Consider the following 23,097-nt stretch of genomic DNA (forward strand, 5'->3'; position numbering starts at 1 on the left):
GGTTGCAGCTTTCTGTAGTTGCGGAGAGTGGGTCTCTTCCCTGGTTGTGGTTCTTAGGCTTCTCATTGCAGGGGATTCTCTTACTGCGGGGCATGGGCCCCTAGAGGACAATGGATTCAGTATTTGCAGCGCATGGGCTTGGTAGTTGCGGCCCATGGGCTTAGTTGTCCCTCAGCATGTGGGTTCTTCTGGGACCAGGGATAGTACTCATGTCTCCTGCCCTGGCAGGTGGATTCTTTACCACTGAGCCACTAGGGAAGCCCAAATCGTTCATTTTAAAACAAACATTTTTCTTGAATGATTTTCAATTTTTTAAAAATTATTCAAATTCAGTAAAAAAAAGAAAATTATCTCTGGACTAAAATTTACATTTGCCAAAAACAAAAAATAGCATAGCTTGCAGTTCCCCCTTGGTTTTACCAATGTACATTTTAAATATAACTAAAAATTCCAAGTGGTTTCATGGAATAAAGAATTTGAAATAGACTGCCCTTTGTTCATCCCCCTTTGATAATATATAAGCCCATGTATGTAAAGACATTGTCCATTAAAGAATAAAAAGGAGTACATCAAAGCTGTATATTGTCACCCTGCTTATTTAACTTATATGCAGAGTACATTATGAGAAATGCTGGGCTGGAAGAAGCACAAGCTGGAATCAAGATTGCCGGGAGAAGTATCAATAACCCAGATATGCAGATGACACTGCCCTTATGGCAGAAAGTGAAGAGAACTAAAAAGCCTCTTGATGAAAATGAAAGAGGAGAGTGAAAAAGTTGGCTTAAAGCTCAACATTCAGAAAACGAAGATCATGGCATCTGGTCCCATCACTTCATAGCAAACAGATGGGGAAACAGTAGAAACAGTGTCAGACTTTATTTTGGGGGGCTCCAAAATCATTGCAGATGGTGACTGCAGCCATGAAATTAAAAGACGCTTACTCCTTGGAAGGAAAGTTATGACCAACCTAGACAGCATATTAAAAAGCAGAGACATTACTTTGCCAACAAAGGTCCATCTAGTCAAGGCTATGGTTTTTCCAGTAGTCATGTATGGATGTGAAAATTGGACTGTGAAGAAAGCTGAGCACCAAAGAATTGATGCTTTTGAACTGTGGTGTTGGAGAAGACTCTTGAGAATCCCTTGGACTGCAAGGAAATCCAACCAGTCCATCCTAAAGGAGATCAGTCCTGGATGTTCATTGGAAAGACTGAAGCTGAAGCTGAAACTCCAATACTTTGGCCACCTCATGCGAAGAGTTGACTCATTGGAAAAGACCCTGATGCTGGGAGGGATTGGGGGCAGGAGGAGAAGGGAACAACAGAGGATGAGGTGGCTGGATGGCATCACCAACTCAATGAACGTGAGTTTGGGTAAACTTCGGGAGTTGGTGATGGATAGGGAGGCCTGGTATGCTGCGATTCACGGGGTTGCAAAGAGTCGGACACAACTGAGCGACTGAACTAAACTGAACTGAACAGAAATTAAGGATAAGTAGCTTTCATATAAAGCACATCGCCTATTTAAAAATAAGGCAATGTATATGTAATAAAAAGAATGTATATGTAATTAAAACTCAAAATAATTGTTGCTGGAAAGTGGACAACTTGCAGAGCCCAAAAGTGGGCTCATGTCTAGCACTCAAATGAATTGTCCAAGGAGGTACACATGCTGACGAAGCAAGAGACTTTAATGGGAAGGGGTGCCTGGGCAGAGAGCTGCAGGGTAAGGACACCCAGGAGAACTGCTCTGCCACTTGGCTTGCAATCTTGGGTTTCATGGTGGTGGGAGTTAGTTTCCGGGTTGTCTCTGGCCAATCATTCTGACTCAAGGTGCTTCTTGGTGGCTTGTGCATTGCTCAGTCAAGATGGATTCCAACAAGAAGGATTCTGAGGTTGGTAGGACATATGGACTGGCCTCCCCTCTCTCCTTCTGACCTTTGCCAAATTCTTCTGGTTGGTGGTTGCTTCTAAGTTCTGCGTTCCTTACCAAGAATTCCTGTTGTAAGGTAACTTATGCAAGTCATTACTGTTGTTCCTGGCCAGGGCAGACAATTTCTGTCAGTGGTTCCACTAATATAATATCAGCAATTTTCTAGAACTTAAAGATTTTTTGAGCTGGGGAGTGTTTCATCACCTGCTTAGAATTTCTGGCACACAGTGATCACAAAAAGCAGAAGGGCTTTAGTTGGTTTTATTATTGGGTTGAAATTCCCTAAAGACAGCACTCCATTATTGGCTACATAGGGCAGGTTGCTCCCACTGCTCTTCCTTTGCACCTACCACTAATTAAGCTAGTTAAAGCTGGTTTCATTGATTTAATCATATTTTATAATGCAGTCTGGTTTTATGAGGGAAGCTTTGGGGATTCATAGTTTTTAAATGACCAAACCTAAAATTCCTTACGCAATAAAAACGATTGCGCAATGACTTATCTTTCTTTGTACACAATTGTCCTAAATTGAAGAAACTCAACAGGAAAAGAATTGGAAAAGAACATGAGGGTTGCAAGCTCAAACTCCTAGAGGGTCCACATGAACATTGCCTGTGAGTGAGAAGGCAGGGGAGAAAGGTATTGAAATGAATAGAAATGCCCGGCTGCAAGTGGCAGGTGACACCAGGAAGGAGCAGCTCCTATTCAGCCTTCCCCAACTGTATCCTTGTGGGACACAGGCCCATAGTTACCTAGCTCTGGCAATTTTTTTTCATGAGGAGCTGACAATCTGATGTCTTTGTAATATCCCCTGATTTTTAAAAGACGGAAATTAATTCAAACTCTAGAAAAACACTGTGACGCAAGCAAAACAGGTCCGCAGCTGCAGTTCAGCCGCAGGCTACTAAATTCCTAATAAAAATACAAGTAGTGATTGAATCAGTTACAGAAGTTGAGAAAATATAATTTATTTTCTGATTCTTTCCTTTCCCCAAATGTGATATTTTAGAAAAATCCAGCTACACTTACATCACATCCATAATCTGCAGTTTAACGAGAAAAGAAGCATAATTACAGTAAATAGATGGGAGTGGCCTGAACTCCCAGAGTCCTCCTTTCTCTTGAGTCAGGGCCAAGGATGGTGTCACCCAGATGCCTGTGAACTAAGTGATATACACCAGATTTATTTAACTACTGGCAACCACTTTTTTTTTCTTTGTAGGGCAATGAGTTAAAAGATTATTTACCTCCCTTGGTTACAAAAAGAAGAAATATTTCTTCCAGGACTCTGGGTAGCTGCGGCCAGTTCTTCCAGAGAAATTATTTACCTCAAAGATTCAGAGCACGGAGCTTGGAAGCCTTGGCCCACCCGACTCCTTCCCGCTGCGCTGCATGGGCACCTTCTGAGGGGTGAGTGTTTGCTTGGCCCTCCCAATGTTCCAGGCTCAGAGCCTCTGAGATAGGTAGTTAAGAACAGCATTCTAAGTCTCAGTATGTAGATTTCATTTGAGCTGACATTTGGCATATTAAAAGAGGTTTTTTTCAAGTAAAAGACAACAATAGAAGTTGTTCCCCTCATTTCCACAGAGCTTTGTGTATCTTAATTAAAAAGCTATATTTTAATTCCTTTGACAGATTTACTAAGTATCCTCAGGCTGGGTTCCTGCAGGGGTTATACAAAATTTAAAGCAAGAATATGAAGCTGGCTTTGTCTTCTGTGGCTGTTAAGAATTGTCTGGTTTAAATGCATGGAAGCGGCCCTATATGGCCATGTAGGCATGGCTCCTTGCTGTGACCTCTGGAAGAACTGAGTCTGCCACTTAAATCCCAAGGAAAAGCTCACTGTTAACCCACTAAAGGCCCCCAGGTATAATCTCTGACTCTGCCTACCCCAAAGAAACAGGCCTAAGAAGGGCATTTACACAAGGAGATGGTCTTCTCCCTGTATGACAAGAGGAAAAAACTCAAAAGAAGTAAGGTTTTTGCCTTTTTCACAGATCAGTTTCTTTTAAAAGAAAATATCCATCTGTATCATATTGTCTCTTTCCCAGCGGTTATGTTCTGGGCCATTTTTTTTTTTCTTTTTACAAACAACAACAAAAATATTAGAAATGGTCAGTAACAAAAACCAATGTGACCTATTGTGTTCTCTCAAATGTCTATTTCTGAAATTTCTATCATCAGAGTATTTAGGTGTTTGAGGTAAATTTGCTATTTTATCATCATACAAGAAAGGAAAAGAATAAAGATATTCTTGATCATCACAAGATATGGGAGACCAAGTTCAGTTCAGTTCAGTCACTCAGTCATGTTTGACTCTTTGTGACCCCGTGGACTGCAGCATGGCAGGCACCCCTGTCCATCACCAACTCCCAGAGTCTACTGAAACTTATGTCCATTGAGTTGGTGATGCCATCCAACCATCTCATCCTCTGCGGAGACCAAGTTACTGATCCCAATTTTTTCTGGAGGGGTTGGAGTAAGGAGATGGGACAGTTATCTTAAAAGCACCCAGTCCATTCTAACTACTAGAACCTCCCTTAATACAAAGTTCCTCTTTTAAAATGTACTCTCTTCAAAAGACTGATTTTCTAAGAGTGAAATGTCAAATATCAGTGGAGAAAAAACTATTTTTTAAAGAATGATCCCATTCCCCAAAAACAGTATGATAGAGGCACTGTGTATCTTCCCACTGAGCCCAGCTGGCCGTTTAGACCTGCTTATACACACACACCCCTCTAGAAAGACCCCTTGAAACCCTGACCACAGCAGGCTTCAGAGAACTTGCACTGATTTAGAAAATGCTGGAACTGTCCTGAAAGTCTTTTATTTGGCAGAAGTTATTCCTGCCCCTTCCTCCTAGTCACTTGATTCTGGAAACATCTCTTCTCATGGAGCTAAGTGTCTTAATGTTACCGAGTCCAAGCTCACTCTCTGCACTGCACCAGAGGCCAATAAATCTGAGGGATGAAGTGTTGAGGCTGGCTGAGAAAATGGCTGACTAATGTCTCAAAATAACCATCTTGTTGGTGCCTGGATGCCAGATTCCTTTATGGATCAGAGATGGGGGAGGTCAGGAAACAAAGTGAAAAGACTGTTTGATTCTTGCAATTATCTCCTAGAATGGCAAGCCTCAGGCAGGGGGATATGTTAGTTCTCTTACTTACAGTCATTCATTGGTGGGCCAGGTCAGGTTATCTCCCTGTGAGCTAACCAAAGGCACTTTAATTTAAGGGTCAGGCAGAGGGGGCAGGGCTCTCTGAGGCCGGCCATTATGTATGATTATAATAACAGAAACGGCAAAAACAGGGTTAAAGTCAGAGAAACAGATCCCGCAGGGAGTCAAAAATTAACCCTTTGCAGTTACATTAAAAGTGTGGCATTTGGAATCAAAATGCTAGGACTGAACTCCAACTCTGCAACTCACAGGAGAGGCTCTGGTAACAGATCCCCAGTGACCTGACTCATCAGCTTAACCAGTGCAGGTAAGTTAACGTCTAGCATACCTGAGCACTTCAGTTTTAACTACTTTTGAATAAAAGATCAAGTATAAGGCAAGCCTTAGGACTTTGAAGCGGAGCTCCTCAGACTCAGAGCATAGAGTATAGGGCTGATTAGGAGAGAGATTTTATTTACTATCCTTGATTTGGGGGGACCAATTTCAAAGCTAAGTAAGCATCTGTCACAACTTTGTTGCTTTAGGTGGTAACTAAAACAGAAAACTAAAAAGGCTGATCCTTTCCTGGGTTTCAGTGTGATTACTGTGCTTGGAGCACAGTAAATGCTTGTGAAATGTCATTTCTGTTCTCTTTTTTGCTACTTTACACTCCACTACTAGAAAATAAATCTAAAGCCATGTAAAGTAACCAAAACTTCCTGAAAAAGCTTCTTCTAAAAAAGCGTCTTTTATGGATGAAATTGTGCTTTTGTGTGATTATAGAAGACAACATATAACTCAGTAAATATGAATATAGCTGATGCCAAGGGATAGGAATTAGTGAGTGGATATCACTGCCATCAGATATCACCTCCATCAGGTATCACCTCCTTCAATGACTCAAATGACATTGACAAGTAATATACCAAGATTATTAATAGTGATATTTCTGTGGAATCAAGGACTTGGGGCAAACATGGGAGAGTATACATCCCTAGGGGGCTGAGGGACATTTGTAGTTTGAAAAATCATACCCACTCTATCCTCCAGTGTTATCCCAGTCTGTGCCCACCCTAGTCTCACCAACCCCCCTCAACAGAGGATTATTGTTTTCGATTTTCTGGACTTCATCTTGTAGGGGGGGAAAATAATTTTCCTTCAACCTTTCATTCAGTTCAGTTCAGTTCAGTCGCTCAGTTGTGTCCGACTCCTTGCGACCCCACAAATCGCAACATGCCAGGCCTCCCTGTCCATCACCAACTCACAGAGTTCACTCAGACTCATGTCCATCAAGTCAGTGATGCCATCCAGCCATCTCATCCTCTGTCGTCCCCTTCTCCTCCTGCCCCCAATCCCTTCCAGCATCAGAGTCTTTTCCAATGAGTCAACTCTTCGCATGAGGTGGCCAAAGGACTGGAGTTTCAGCTTTAGCATCATTCCTTCCAAAGAAATCCCAGGGCTGATCTCCTTCAGAATGCACTGGTTGGATCTCCTTGCAGTCCAAGGGACTCTCAAGAGTCTTCTCCAACACCACAGTTCAGAAGCATCGATTCTTCGGTGCTCAGCCTTCTTCACAGTCCAACTCTCACATCCATACATGACCACAGGAAAAACCATAGTCTTGACCAGACGGACCTTAGTCGGCAAAGTAATGTCTCTGCTTTTGAATATGCTATCTAGGTTGGTCATAACTTTTCTTCCAAGGAATAAGCGACTTTTAATTTCATGGCTGCACTCACCATCTGCAGTGATTTTGGAGCCCCTCAAAAGAAAGTCTGACACTGTTTCTAATGTTTCCCCATCTATTTCCCATGAAGTGATGGGACCAGATGCCATGATCTTCGTTTTCTGAATGTTGAGCTTTAAGCCAACTTTTTCACTCTCCACTTTCACTTTCAGCAAGAGGCTTTTTAGTTCCTCTTCACTTTCTGCCATAAGGGTGGTGTCATCTGCATATCTGAGGTTATTGATATTTCTCCCGGCAATCTTGATTCCAGCTTGTGTTTCTTCCAGTCCAGCGTTTCTCATGATGTACACTGCATAGAAGTTAAATAAGCAGGGTGACAATATACAGCCTTGACATACTCCTTTTCCTATTTGAAACCAGTCTGTTGTTCCATGTCCAGTTCTAACTGTTGCTTCCTGACCTGCATACAGATTTCTCAAGAGGCAGGTCAGGTGGTCTGGTATTCCCATCTCTTTCAGAATTTTCCACACTTTCTTGTGATCCACACAATCAAAGGCTTTGGCATAGTCAATAAAGCAGAAATAGATGTTTTTCTGGAACTCTCTTGCTTTTTCCATGAGCCAGCGGATGTTGGCAATTTGATCTCTGGCTAAATCCGCCACTGCAAATAAAAGATTAACGGGGAAATTTTTAAATTATGTACGTACAGAAACATTGTACATACATTCTAAAGGAGATCAGCCCTGGGTGTTCTTTGGAAGGAATGATGCTAAAGCTGAAACTCCAGTACTTTGGCCACCTCATGCGAAGGGTTGACTCGTTGAAAAAGACTCTGATGCTGGGAAGGACTGGGGTCAGGAGGAGAAGGGGACGACAGAGGATGAGATGGTTGGATGGCATCACCGACTTGAAGGACGTAAGTTTGAGTGAACTCTGGGAGTTGGTGATGGACAGGGAGGCCTAGCGTGCTGCGATTCATGGGGTTGTAGAGTCGGACATGACTGAGCAACTGAACTGAGCTGACATACAGAAACCCCACTGAAAAGAAGATTGAAGATAATATTCCATCCTGAACTGAGGAAAAGGATGGAGTCTGGGGCTTAAAGGTTGGGGAAGGCAATTCCTGGTATAAACAGGAATTGTTTGGTAAACAGAGGTGGCTGGGTCCAGAAGTTAAGTCTCAAATGGAAAAGAGGAATCACTGTCTTCCTGATAACCGCCCCCTTTCTAATGTAAATTTCCTTTACAAATGTAAGCTTTCCCTTACAAATGGGTAACTTCTACTCAGTTTTCCAAGCTTTTCCTGAGCTTGAAGTTCCTTAAAATAAAAGTCTCAAAATAATTCTTAGTCTTCAACAAGGCACTTTTCAGGGTGACCCATTCTCCTAAGCCCTCAGAACTCACAGCAATCAGATACAAATTGTGTTTTCTGGCTTCTCACACCTCACAGTGTTCAATTTGCTTGGCTAAACGTTTTAAGACCTAGTAATGTTCACATTCACAAGCTGATGTTTGACCTTAAAGAAAATCGAGTTAGCTCTACAGATGGCCAAGCTAATCGCATCAGGGCTGGCTTCCTAGTGTGAAGTATCAGCCTCCACACTTCTCATTCTCTGAGTCCTTCAGGTACACAGACTTGCCCTCATCTGCCCTCATCACAGATGAAACGAGAGATAAGAATCGGATCTTTAATTTCCCCCAAACCTGGAAAATTCTCTCTCAACCCACCTCAATAAAGAAATAAAAATTAAAATATTAATTCATACTTAACTATTGTGTGATTCTGATTCCTCCCACTGAAACCCAGGAAATAAAATCTCTTTCCTAATGAGCCCTGGTAACATTGAAGGGCTCTACTTAGATTCTATGGTTCTTTTCATGCTAAGGTTGGAATGAATTTTAAATTGACTTTTGGTAAGCAAAAGCCCATTCAAACAAAGGAGGGATTGGTGCCTCCCCCATCGCTGATTTCCAGCCTGGGGCACTGCAGCCAACATCAATGATTTCCTTTCAGGGAACAAACCTCTGATACACACATGTACATGCTGAGCAGAAGAATTAATCTGTGCAGTGTGTTCACTGCTTACTTTTCTCCTGGAATACATGATGAATTTTTATGGAGGGTAGAGGAGGAAGGGAAAAACCACATTCAAGTGAAACCCTACATCATTCTCCTCTACAGTGTCATTTCAAAAGCCAGATAAAAGCCCAATGAGGAGGCTGGGGAAAGTGTCCAACGTAGCTGTTCTGAAAACCACTCTCCATTTCATTCTGGAGCAGGGAAGTTACACCCAGACATCACAAAAGCTTCTCTCCTCACAGAAAATTAACTGGTAAGTGCTTTCTTGTTTTCCTCACACTGACACGTTTGCAGCTGACCTGATGAGGATGCCTGCAGATGATTTATTTACGAAGCAGTATTTGGACTGAACTACCAGCTGGCAAAAAAAAAACAAAAAGGAAAAGGACTCCTGATAGCTTATGAAACACTCTCTGTGCAAATTCATATTTTTGGTCCTGTCAAAAGTGTTTAGGAATAGTGTAACTGGGTTTGCAACAGCTGTGATTCAACCTGAAACACTGAGAGAACAGGACTAGGTTGCTGGGGTGGGATGGGGGAATTGGGCAGGTGCAATTGGGAAGGCGCAATGAAGAACTTTCAGTCATTTCATCAGCTTTTACCTAGAAAGTTACAGCTCAAAATGCAGTTATGACTCAGAAATGCCTAACATCATGAGTGGGAAGCTCACTGTAGTGAAATCGAGTAGGAGGAAATGGCGCTCTGAGATGAAAACTAATTTTGCCCTCTTTTGATTACATGGTAGGAAAAAAGTTTAAAATTGAGGTGTAATGTGGCTTGGTTTTCTCCTTTTTGAGATGAATAGCATTCGGTTCTTCAATACCAACATTTCTTTGTTGCTGCTGTGTTTTTGAAATCTCATTATCAATTGCCTGTTAGAGGAATTGGTATCTGGGCTCATCTAATGCAGGACGAATGGCTCATTGAAGGGGAGGTATGTGGGAGAAAAGGTTGGGCTAACCCTGGGCAGTCAGATAACTGTGCGCACCAATTGCTCTTTGTCAATAGTTTATTCTTTTCCCCTAAATGAAAACTAATGAAAACCAAATGAAAATTTGATAATAGAACTTTCACCATCAGTTACTCTCTTAAGTTGGCTATTCTTCCTTCAGACAAACTCATTTGCCCAAGCTTCCACCAACTTGTTGCTAAATTAATCCACTAGTATGTTTTGTTTTGTGAAAAAGCCAACAGACATCTCAAATTACCTAGTTCAAGTAATTTCTCTCTTTGTATAATACTCATCATGTTTGCACTTCTTCCAGACACTGAATGATTTTTAAGTTTTTTCACAGATATTATTTATGATTTTACCTCAAATTTAAGTTCTTTAGTTTATAAAGAATGTCATACCTTTTCTGTGTTACTTAACTACTAACTGTCATCTCCCTGAGAGACAGTTATTTAACCCAACATTCCCCTCTCAAAGGCTACAGAAGTTGAAGCTAACTTACAGAAGTAGTTCTGAAATAAGAAAAGTCTTGTATTCAAAGACTTTTATTCTGAATTGTTTACAATTAAAAAAACTAAAAGCAGTCTAAATATCCAGCAGTAGAAAGCTGCTTAAGAGGTGGGTGGGAGGGAGGGGATTATATATATATGTATATATATAGAGAGAGAGCTGATTCACATTGTTATTCAGCAGAAACTAATACAACATTGTAAAGCAATTATACTCCAATCATTAAGAAAATAAAGCTAGTTAAGCTTCTTATATATTATTTCAGTGAAATGTTTAAGTCATTAGGCAATAATAATTTGGAGGAATATGTTGGATCATGGACAAGTGCTCACATTATAATACTGACAATGACTGTAATTATGAAAAAGTAAATGGAGGTGAAAAAATTGAAGAAAAACACACAAAACTGAAACACAGCGCAGCTGTGTTAAGCTAATGGTGAACTGATGATTTATTGGGGAAGAAAAACTTTTCCTCTACCCTCTTAAATTCAGCTTCTGAAGGCTTATGAAACTTATAAATGACAGATGATGGACTTCACAGAAAAATGTCACTCAAAGGGATGGCTGGAATTGGGGGCTGGTGCATCATCTTAAAGGGAAGGGAGGAGAAAGAAGGACACTTACAGGAATACAAGTGACTTCTTAAATATCTAAATAAGGAAGGAGGAGGTGGAGAAAGGGCACTTATGGGAAAACAAACGACTTTTGAGAAACATAAATGGGCCTTTAGGAAACTAGATGGGCAACAGGAAAGTTTGTGTGACATTGTTTGGATCTGTTGTGGAGACTTCTTGTCCATGAAGGTTGAGTTAACCTTTCCTTGCTGCTCCTGGGGAGGGGTTTACGACAACTGAGTTCTTTTGGGACCTCACATGCCCTCTGTTCAAGATAATTTTTATGCCACAGTGGCACATGCTGGACCTCTTCAGCTGATGTATCCATTCTCTTTCCCCAAACTTTCTCTCTAATAGTCCATTGTTTGTATAATTTTAAAATTTTATAATATTGAGAATTCCCATCTATTTTTTTCTTCAGGTCTTTAACCTGAAGATCTGAAAGTTAAACCCTTCAATCTGGTGGAGGCTCTTCTATTCTAATTCATCCAGTTTCTTTGGTGACATTAACTTGAACAAAGGTTTCTGCCTCATGAGATGTCTTTTTAAAAATGTACTGAAGTATAGCTGACTACCAACATTGTGTTTAATTTCTGCAATACAGCACAGTGACTCAGTTATACATACATATATATATCCTTTTTCATACCTTTTCCACCATGTTTTATCACAGCACATTGAATACAGTTCCCTGTGCTATGGAACAAGACCTTGTGTTTATTCATCCTATGTGTAATAGATTGCATCTACTAATCCCAAACTCCCAATCCTTCCTTCCCCCACTCCTGCTGCTGCTGCTGCTGTCACTTCAGTCGTGTCTGACTCTGTGCGACCCCATAGATGGCAGCCCACCAGGCTCCCCCATCCCTGGGATTCTCCAGACAAGAACACTGGAGTGGGTTGCCATTTCCTTCTCCAATGCATGAAAGTGAAAAGTGAAAGTGAAGTCGCTCAGTCGTGTCCGACTCCTAGCAACCCCATGGACTGCAGCCTACCAGGCTCCTCCATCCATGGGATTTTCCAGGCAAGAGTACTGGAGTGGGGTGCCATTGCCTTCTCCGTCCCCCACTCCTACTGCCTCGCAAATCTTCTAATGAAAGTAGTAAAAGCCAAAACCACAAAAAAAACTGATAGTAAAAAAATTTTTAAGATAGAAAAAAAGCAAAACTAGCTAAATGCAGATAAATAACACAACACCCTCTTAAATTAGACAATTTCTAAACATTCCCCAAATCTATGGCTGCATAGCATTGTTAAACTTGCTATTTTGAAATTGTCTGTCACCCCAGACTTTAATCCCAGCTCTGTCTCTAACTTGTTTTGTGACTTGAGGCTGAGCAAACTTCCTGGAACTCAGTTTCCTTTAGTCTTAAATAAACCTGATGGGCTAGGTTCCTTCAAGCCCCCCAGTCTCACCTCTTACCCTTTTTCCAAACTCTGCTTATTAAGTCATTGTTCAATGTGATATATATAATGGGGTCCTTGCACATACAGTGTATACCTAATAAATGTTTAGTGAAACAAATTTTTATTCAGATTCTATGTTTTCATATTTTTTGATTATCATAGTATGTACTGATTATTCCATGATACTCAAAGATGAAAAATGCTCTTCATTGTTAAAGAAAATAGTGTCAGTAAAAAAAAGTAAACATGAATCAGGCACAAGCTTTCTGCTAGGAATTATGCAGTCCTTCCTTCAGCCTGGGCTTTCCTGGTAGCTCAGCTGGTAAAGAATCTGCCTACAATGCAAGAGACCCTGGTTCAATTCCTGGGTCAGGAAAATCCTCTGGAGAAGGGATAGGCTACCCATTTCAGTATTCTTGGGGCTTCCCTGGTAGCTCAGCTGGTAAAGAATCCACCTGAAATGCAGGAGACCTGGGTTCGACCCCTGGGTTGTGAAGATCCCCTGGAGAAGGGAAAGGCTACCCACTCCAGTATTCTGGCCTGGAGAATTTCATGACTGTATAGTCTATGGGGTTGCAAAGAGTCAGACATGACTGAGCGACTTTCACTCACTGAGGTATACTGTTTAAATTGAAGATGGAAGTAGAGTAGAAAAAGAATTCAGACCCCTCAGTGGTTTAGGAGGACTTTTTTAGATCACCAAAAAAGAGAGACCTTACTGGTATTGCTGGCAAGAATGTGACCACTAGATGAAAACATTCAAGAAAGTAATTTATTTAATGAAGTTCAGCATATAAAGAGTTAAATAAAAAGAAGTCATAATCTTCTCTCAGGAATCATGAAGCAGCAGCAGGGGGTGCATCAGGGCTTGGGATAAAGGCAGAGTTAATACTAAAAGGGGAGGGCTTTATGAAGAAGGACTTTTGCACGGACTATGCAACCTGGCGGCTCAGAAAAGAGAGAATCCAAGTCAAGTCTAATAATATGTGCTGGGTTGAATTTTCATTAGGACCTAAGGGCATGAAATATAATTTGTATGTGAAATTAGATCATTAGACCTAGTAGAAAGTGCTTATAGATATGACATCCTTAATTTTCATAAATCTTTCTCTTTGGCAGTTAATGATAAACCTCTATTTCAGTGGAAAACATATGGTAATGGTGCATTCTGCTTATTGTGTAACTGAAGAGTTGACATGGATTTTTTTTAATGAGGTTGTACCATTTAAAAGTGCTGTTATTTGTCCTTGATGATTTTTGACCTAATAAAATGGCAATGTCATATGCTTCAACATAAAATATAGATTATTAATTTAATAAAATAGATATATCTATATTATTTATTTTATTGCATAAATATTTGATTTGTATATTTTACTTATACATGTTATATAGTTAACTATATCTAACACTAAAACTGTACTCAACATGCTATAGTTTTGAGGATGGAGAAAGCACTTCCTCCTTCATTCACTAAACTTTTATTGAGTACCTACTATGTTTCCTGCACTCTCTGTTCTGTATTTGATATGCACAAATGAGTAAAGCTTTATCTTTATTTTTATCTTTATCACCTTGCCCTTGAGACTTTCAACATTTAGCAAGGGAGATAAACACACAAACAGGTGGTAACTACAGAGAGCATGTGTACAAGGATTAAGAAGGAAGTCCCTGAAGTCAGACCCAGAAGTCTTGTCTGGGCTTCACCACTTTTGTTAATTGCCCAACCTCCCTTAGCCTCATAGAGATAATAATAGTACCTCACAGGGTTGTTGTGAGAATGAAATGTGAAAATGCAGTTGCTTAGTGTAGTACACATAACAAGTACTCAGGAGATGTTACCGTATTACTGTGATGTGTTAAATGATGTTGTATAATTAGGTGTCTATAATGTCCTATGCTTGGTTTGCTTCCTTTTGAATATAGTTAGGTAAACTGTTCTTAATAATAAGCCATACGTTATTGGATGTAATTTGCTCCTGATAATAGTTTAGAGAAAAATCTTATCATGTTTCCCTGTAAGTGGGACTTGTTTTCATTCAAAAATCCTGATCTAATTAACAGATTTAAAACATCTCTAAGGAGTGAGATTCATCATTCTTTTAACACCATTAATAAGAAAGAGGACCTGAGAACAAGAACTAATGGATTTGATGGTAATTAAGAGCTGAAATTTCCTTCTCAAACTCACCTTTGCCTTTCAGGCAATATAAATATTAGTTGTTGCCAAGATGCCCATGACCGTGAATGCCTTTTCTCAAAACCTACCAAATATGGGGCTTACCTTGGCGGTCCAGTGGTTAAGAATCCACCTCGCAATGCATGGGTGTGGGTTCCATCCCTGATTGGGAAACTAAGCTTCTACATGCCGCAGGGCAACTAAACCAGTGTGGCACAAGTACTGAGCCCGCATACTGCAACAAAAGATCCTAAGTGATGCAAATAAGACCCGATGCAGCCAAGTAAATAAATTTTTTTTTTAAGCCCCACTGAATAGTTTTATTGCCAGCCAATAAATATCTGTGCACGTGCACTCAGTTATGTTTGACTCTTTGTAGCCCTCCAGGTTCCTCTGTCCATGGAATTTTTCAGGCAAGAATACTGGGTTCTGTTGCCATTTTCCTACTCCAGGGGATCTTCCTGATCCGGGGATCGAACCCGTGTCTCTTGTGTGTACTGGATCGGCAGGCAGATTCTTTACTGGTGCCACTGGGGAGCAAAGGGAGTATGACGGAAGTATCTGGGAGTATGAAGGGAAGCGAAGCAACAGTCTGGTGGAGCAGAGAGATTCACCAAACACTCAAATATATAAAAATTCTAAAGGAAGAGTGTAGAGCAGGGACCCTGATTTAGGTTGGGGGATAGACTTGTGGAGATCAGGAAAGAAATCACTTAGGAAAGTAAATGTCTAAAAACATAGCTTACCCTTTAGAAGAACTGATGATTTTCTCCTTAATTCCAAACCACTAGCAAGTTCAGGAAATGAGTTTAGTCAAATCAATTGTTTGGTTACTTTATAGGAAATACTAAGTCTATAGAAATTGTTTATTGTATTACTCAAATGTATAGATAATACTAAATGTGACTCTTCTTTTGATTGTCATTCTGCCCCATATGGGCTTTCATTTCATTAACTATTTAAAATAAGACCATTCACCTCTAGGGTAATTCCATCATTATCAACACACTCAGACACAAAATGTATGTTTAATTCCGTTTTTTACATTTAACAACCAAGAAGATGGAAAACTTTGAAGATAGTAAAATCACTAAATTCTTCCTTGTTTGGGAGAGGTGCCTTGCTCTGGGATGGTATAAGGAGGCATTTCTCCTTGGTTTGCTTTTTGATTTCTAAGAGATTGAATAGGGAAGGAGGAACTTCAGAACATGCCTAACACGGTTTATCTCTTGGGAGGGATCATAATATACCAAACACTATTTAAAAGTGTATTTTCATATCTCCTTACAAATGTATTCTATCCCCCAGAACGTAGGAGCGGGTGGAGGAAATGATTGTGAAGTCTCTCTTCATTTTAACTTTCTATTAGATTATTTATAAGAATATTCACACTCATTTATTTCAGTCTTAATTAAACAAAAGCTTGATTTGTTAAAAACTAGGTCTATTTTCAAACCTTGTCAAATGGAATTTGTACTGAGTACACTTCAATAATTTTCTAAAAAAGACAACTTCTTCCTTTTTACACTTTTTTCAAGCAGTCAGTAAATAACTCATTCATCAAACTTAAGAGAGCCCCCAAATAGGATTTCTTTGGAAAAGCTCATTTTTTTGTTTTTTGTGGGGCTTTTTTAAATTTTTGCTTAGTCAGACAATTAATGTATTTCCTAACCAGTTGGATCACAGCAAGTCACAGAGATTTCAGCAAGAAGCCCAGTTTACTTCATTCCCATCTTTATCACAAGAAATGATCTACATAAATCATTTGACATAAAATAAATAAACTCCTTTAAATAGAATATTATCACAGGATCAAAATGTTCCCCTTTGGAAAGGAAGGAATGAGTGTAATATAGCTTTACTGTCCCAGCAAGAAACCATTGTTTTGTTGCTCCCATGGAATCTTTCAACTGATGTTTTCTTTCAGGATGAAACACAAATCCAGAATGTTATCTAAACTAATTACAAATAATATCATCAAATGAGCTCTCTGATTAGAACCAGTGATCATTAAACTAGCTGGAAGCCCAAGAATTTGCTGCCTTTCAACAAAACCATATGTTAGTTATGTGAATTATTTCATACTACACCCTAATAAAAAAGCATTAATAAAGTAAGATATAAAAATGATATTGCATATTTCCTGAGTTCTTACTATGATCCAGGCACTCTTGTGTAATTCTTACAACAACCCTAGAGTGGTTTGCTGATGGTGTTCCTCCCCAGATCACAGATGAAGAAACTAAAATTTAGTTTAGTTCAGTGGTTCAGTCATGTCTGACTCTTTGTGGCCCCCTTGGACTGTAGCACACCAGCCTTCCCTGTCCATCACCAATTCCCAGAACTTGCTCAAATTCATGTCCATCGAGTCAGTGATACCACCCAACCATCTCATCCTTCTGTCATCCCCTTCTCCTGCCTTCAAACTTTCCCAGCATCAGGGTTTTTTCCAATGAGTCAGTTCTTCTCATAAGGTGGCCAAAGTATTGGAGCTTCAGCTTCAGCATCAGTCCTTCCAATAAATGCTCAGGACTGATTTCCTTTAAGATTGACTGGTTTGATCTCCCTGTAGTCCAAGGGACTCTCAAGAGTCTTCTCCAACACCACAGTTTGAAAGCATCAATTCTTCTGTGCTCAGCTTTCTTTATGGCCCAACTCTCACATCTATACATGACCACTAGAAAAATCATAGCTTTGACTAGATGGACCTTTGTTGGGAAAGTAATGTCTCTGCTTTTTAATATGCTGTCTAGGTTGGTCATAGCTTTTCTTCCAAGGAGCAAGCATCTTTTAAGTTCATGGCTGCAGTCACCATCAGCAGTGATTTTGGAGCACCCCCCAAAATAAAGTCTGTCACTGTTTCCATTGTTCCCCATCTATTTGCCATGAAGTGATGGGTCGGGGTGCCATGATCTTCGTTTTTCGAATGTTGAGTTGTAAGCCAGCTTTTTCACTCTCTTTTACTTTTATCAAGAGACTCTTTAGTTCCTCTTCACTTTCTGCCATAAGGGTGGTATCATCTGCTTATCTGAGGTTATTGATATTTCTTCTGGCAGTCTTGATTCCAGCTTGTGCTTCATCTAGCCTGGCATTTCACATGATGTACTCTGTGTATAAGTTAGATAAGCAGGGTGACAGTATATAGCCTTGACCTACTCCTTTCCCGATTTGGAACCAGTCTGTTGTTCCACGTCTGGCTCTAACTGTAGCTTCTTGGCCTGCATACAGATATCTCAGGGGGGCCGGTCAGGTGGTCTGGTATTCCCATCTCTTTAATAATTTTCCACAGTTTGTTGTGATCCTCACAATCAAAGGCTTTAGCGTAGTCAGTGAAGCAGAAGTAGATGTTTGTAATCAAAAAAATATGGTACCTGTGACCACTGTTATTGATTTGCTGATGTAGAGGAGAAAAAAAGAAAAACATCTTTCTTCTTCTTCTTCTAGATTCTCAGCTGGAGCACCTATAAAAAATACAGGTTAATAGGAGGAAAGCATTCAGATTTTTAAATACAAGTCTCACATGACATACGAGCCTTCATAAGGAAATGAAGACCTAAGGAAATAGTTAAGTCTGAGTGTTTTTATGCATACTAGGTTTGATGAAAAGTGAAGAGTCATCGAGAAATGTGATAGGACAGAATGAATGTGAACTGAGAGAGGTAAATTGGGGGAAACTTAGCAAGGCTGTTTATTCAGATTCCACTCAGTATCTTTCCTTCTTTGGAGATAAAGATGTTCCTTTCCTTAGGGCATAAGGAGGCCACCTTTCACTTGAGAATCTCATGTCCTGTGACTCAGGGGAGGGTCAGAAATCTTTCTTGCACCTGTTGTTTCTCATATTCCTTCAGCTTAAACTATTGCGTATGCCAAGGTGCCATTATTTTGGGCTAGCAGTAGAACCTCATCAGTATCTATGTTGGATTGAGGGGGAAAATGTGAAGTAGTACCTACAAATAACAAAATAGGAAATAGAAGTACCCTATTAACAGAGAGAAGACTGGAGACAGAAGTGATAGACGGCTATGTATCCGACACTGAGCTTCACTCCATTGCCAAGTTTTTCTCCTCACAACTCCCTGATACAATAGATATTATTATTATATTATCCCTATTTTTACAGATGGAGAAATTGCTGCTTAGAGCTTTTTTTTTTTACTTTATTTTACTTTACAATAGATGGTAACGATAACCCTGTATGCTTAGAGCTTTTGACTGACTTTCCAAGGCCACACAGGTGAGAGACAGAGAGATAGCAGTGGGTGGTAGCGAGAATCCAGATCTTAGTTCTCTGCCCAGGAATTAGACCTGGGATGAAAATCAGGAATCCCAGCCACTAGTTCACCAGGGGCTAGAGGCTAGAAACAAAATTCTCCTGGCCCTTGCCCCCATTGAAAAGTGCATTTCTCAAGGAGGCAAAAACTGTAGAAACAGGTACAAAGTTTATTTTTAGAAATACAGCACACCAAGTGGGAGAGGACACAGAGAAATAGTTTGTTTCGTTAAGACAGAAGCAAGACAGAGATACACACCAGGAGAGAAAGGGTGTGAGCATCCTGGCTGATGAGGAGGAGTGTGGTAAAGAGGTGGTTAAATCATTTAGGTAGGGCAGTTCTGGGTCTTTGTTTACCTTTGGCCAATTATCTGTCTTCTCTCACCCCCTATCTGTCCTAGGACCCTCCCCAACATGCATGTGCAACTTGTTCCCAACATGGATTCCAGCCCAGGGGCCTATGGAGGGACCTTGGCATCACCTATGCTGGGGTGGTGCCACCTCGTTTTTGACCCCTAAGAAGACTTTCTGCACATGTGCAGTGACTCCCTTGGCCCAAGAATGGGAAATACGTGACCTCTTGATCTTTTATTCCAACAGGGTTTAGCCTCTCTCTGTCCCTGCCATAACCATTATCTTAAAGTGTCCATAGGAGGCAAACTCCAGCTGTTATTTGCATTCCAAGATGGAAGTAAATGTCTAGCCCAGAGCCCACCGGCCTCCTTGCTCAGAACTGTAAAATGTAGGCTAGCTGTAAATGCCTAGCCTGGAGCCCATCTATTTCCTGCCTCCAAAGTGGCATTGCAGTTAGAAGCCAGGGTCTGCCTGACTCCAGGGCTTTCATTCCTACCCACCATAAAATGTGGCCCAGAAAGGATTCTGATTGTTTCTGGATTACCTCAAAGCACATGGTGAGGAGGGACTGGTAAGGAAGAAGGTAGTTTACCCAGGGTAACAAGACAGAAAGAAGACAGGCAGGGAAGACTGGAGAAGGGGATGTAGAAGTAAAAGTCAACTCTACATAAACACTCTCATGGGTTTAGTTATCCCAGGGAATAGCTAGGGCAGGGCAGGTCTCTCTGCTGATCTCATAGAACTGAAATTTCTTGGGTGGCCGCTGGGACTTCTCTTCATCCTGCTTTGATGAGGCAAATGGTGTATCCTCAGGATGAGGAAGGCATCCTGTGTTCTCCAGCTGCAGCGCTCACCAGGCAAAGTGCCATGGCTAGCCAATTATTTTGAAGTTTGGAGGTGGCTAGAACATTGGCTTAGTTCCCTTTCTCTGAGTAGTGGCTGAAGGGATTAAGAGGCCTCAGTCTGACTGCAAAAAAAGAGAAAGCAAGAGAGATAAAATGAAAGCTGTACATATTTGAATGCTGTGTTAATGTCCTGGCTGTGTAAAACAATTGTACTAAGCTTCCAACAGTCATATCAAGGGCCTGGCTTTAACATACCATTCTTAAAGAGAGCAGATAGGAATGAAGAGTGAAGGGAAAAGAGTCTGAGATCCCTAAATTTAGGAAGAATTTGCTTCAGCAGTACAACCTTGTGGTGGTATCCGAGTTTTCTCTCCTTCAGCCCTTCCCTGCTTGCCTGGTGTTGGACTTCAACCAAGCCCTTGACCCCACCTCACCCCTTCCTCTAAACGTGTCCCCCTGTCCTAATGTTTAGTGGTATAATTACCCTAGGAGTGGAAGGTAAATTTAGATTTTGGAAATTCATGGCCAGAAAGAAACTTTATAGACACTTTTAAAAGCACTTTACTACATCCCTACCTCCCTCTTCCTACTTGCATCTGTCCTCCCAAGGTTAGACTAATACTGTTGCAATAAAAGCCTATTAAAAGACCTGATTTAAAAAAAAACAAAAAACAAAAACAGGTAAATCATGACTCACATACAAATATAAAGTTAACCTGTTTCAAAGGCTTTTACTTAACTCATTAATTAGGGCTTCTCTGGTGGCTCAGAGGTTAAAGCGACTGCCTGGAATGCAGGAGGCCCGGGTTCGATCCCTGTGTCAGGAAGATCCCTGGAGAAGGAAATGGCAACCCACTCCAGTACTCTTGCCTGGAAAATCCCATGGAGGGAGGAGCCTGGTGGGCTACAGTCCATGGGGTCTCAAAGAGTCCGACACGACTGAACGACTTCACTTTCACTTTCTTTCTTTCTAACTCATTAATCAATGATACAATCAGTTAAATGGGTTAAAAGGAGAATTCAAAGTCTCACACATGTATAGTATAGACCATCAGGACTGTTGAAATGGATTTATAAACAGTTGTAAAACTGGTCAATATTTATAGGACAATAATCAATTGCATCTCACTAGACACAATTCATTTGTATTTCTCTGGAGGAGATTATTTGCATTATGAAAAGTTGTCTATAACTTTCATGATTGTAAAATACACAAAAGACAATGACAAGCAGACAAAACCTGAAATAAAGCCCCACCATAAATCATATTTTTCAGGATGTCTATATATCATAAATTGTGTCTGGCAGTGTACCTCTGTATTAAGACCACTTGTACTTACTGATTTTATCTCCAATGTTCCGCCTCAGTGTGTCAAGAACTTGAGGATTATGGTCCTTTTTGAGCAGTATGATAAGATATCACTTTGAAAACACTTTAGATAATTTGCTGATCTTATTTAAAAGGATAATTTTAGGTTGTTGGTTTTAGTCACTAAGTTATGTCCAACTCTCGCAACCCCATGAACTGTAGCCCACCAGGCTCCTCTGTCCATGGGATTTTCCAGGCAAGAGTACTGGAGTGGGCTGCCATATTTAGGTTACTCCATGTAAAATAACTAATTACAAATTTAAACAAATTGTTTTGGATAAAAGTTGCCTAGGGAGCAAGCAGCTTTTTAGATTTGAAAATGAGGAGGTGGGTGCTGGACAGGGAGCTAAAGATGAAAAATTGAAGTCTCTTAGTGATACTGTGCTTGACGTTCTCTTGTTTCTAAACTGGAAGTAGAAATAGTAAGGCTAGAAGAGCAGAATATAAAGCGTGCCCCGAAACAACCACAGTGTACGCCTCTGGGGGACACTTTAGCCCTGTTAGCTACCAGCACTATCAGCCTCAGTGGTCTGCAAGGAAGTCATGATCATGAGAAAGCGTTTGTTTCATGGTTAACACTTCCACCCAGGCCCAGGTGGGGAAATATCCAAATAGGACAAAATGGATCCCCCCATCCACCCACCCCCTCCCTGGCTACTGGGCCCTTTTTCCACGTCTGTTTAGTTTCCTGTTGGTTCTTGCTCCAGTCCTGATTTCTGCATTCTGATTCCTGACTGTTCAGTCCCCTGCAGCGTTATTCATTTCTGGTTTGTTGAGTATTGACCATTTGTTAATAAATAAACTACAGGCTTTGATGTGTTGGCTTCATGTAGCCTCCTGATTTCATTCCTCCACATGTAGTGGAGCATTGGTTTTCCTAGTTTCAAGTCAGCTCGAAATGGTGCGGTGATGGGTCCTCTCCTCCTAAGCCCTTAGTTGCCATTGTCCTTTTTTCCTCAAGGTCACCCTGTACCTGAGCGCCCTAACAGGTTTGCATTCAAAAAGCTCTCTGCTGCCCCCTCCAGGAACCCAGAAGCACTACCTCAAACTGCTTCTCAACTCAGCTCCACCCAGATTAACCACTTGGCTGTTGAAACAATTGCAGAATTCCGATTCTCTCAATTTACAGAAAGAAAGAAAAAGTAAGCAAAAACCGTAAAACGAAGTTCTTTTTTGGCCATAATGATAGGAGCTGATGTGTAATAGGTAGAATTATTCATCTATACCGAAATTCCCAGGTGGCGCTAGTGGTGAAGAACCCACCTGCGAAAGCAGGAGACATAAGACATAGGGGTTCAATCCCTGGGTCGGGAAAATCCCCTGGAGAAGGGAATGGCAACCTAATCCAGTATTCTTGCCTGGAGGATCCCATGGACAGAGGAGCCAAGGACCAACCACAGGCCCTGGGCAGTGAGAGCACAGAGTCCTAACCACTGGCCCTTCCCTGCCCCATTTGCTTTTACTATATGTATGTGTATATGTTGTTTCTCTGAATTGCTTGAGAGAAAGTTGCATACATTACGTTCCCTTTCCCCCATATTTTTCAGTGCCTATTTCTTAAGAACAAGGACATTCTCCTATATAACCACTGTATATTTACCAATTACAGTAAATTTAAAATTGATGCTGTATTTTTGGCACAATGGTAAAGAATCCACCTGCTAATGCAGGAGGTGTCAGAGATGCAGGTTCGATCCCTGGGTCGGGAAGATCCCCTGGAGAAAGAAATGGCAACCTGC

General features: G+C 40.8%; 1 protein-coding gene across 2 annotated transcripts in view; it reads left to right on the forward strand.

Moving 5' to 3' along the window:
- Positions 1–3,094: 3,094 nt before the first annotated feature.
- Positions 3,095–23,097, forward strand: part of GPR1 (G protein-coupled receptor 1) — a 50,169-nt gene continuing 30,166 nt past the window's right edge. The window contains exon 1 of one of the 2 annotated variants that reach the window (XM_040228711.1): positions 3,095–3,342. The gene's annotated coding sequence lies outside the window, so the exon portion shown is untranslated. Of the gene's footprint in view, positions 3,343–8,781; positions 9,110–23,097 lie in introns of those variants that run through there. The other variant, XM_040228709.1, reaches the window with a different exon arrangement.

The sequence above is a fragment of the Oryx dammah genome, unplaced genomic scaffold (genome assembly GCF_014754425.2).
Source record: "Oryx dammah isolate SB20612 unplaced genomic scaffold, SCBI_Odam_1.1 HiC_scaffold_27, whole genome shotgun sequence".
Lineage (NCBI taxonomy): Eukaryota > Metazoa > Chordata > Mammalia > Artiodactyla > Bovidae > Oryx > Oryx dammah.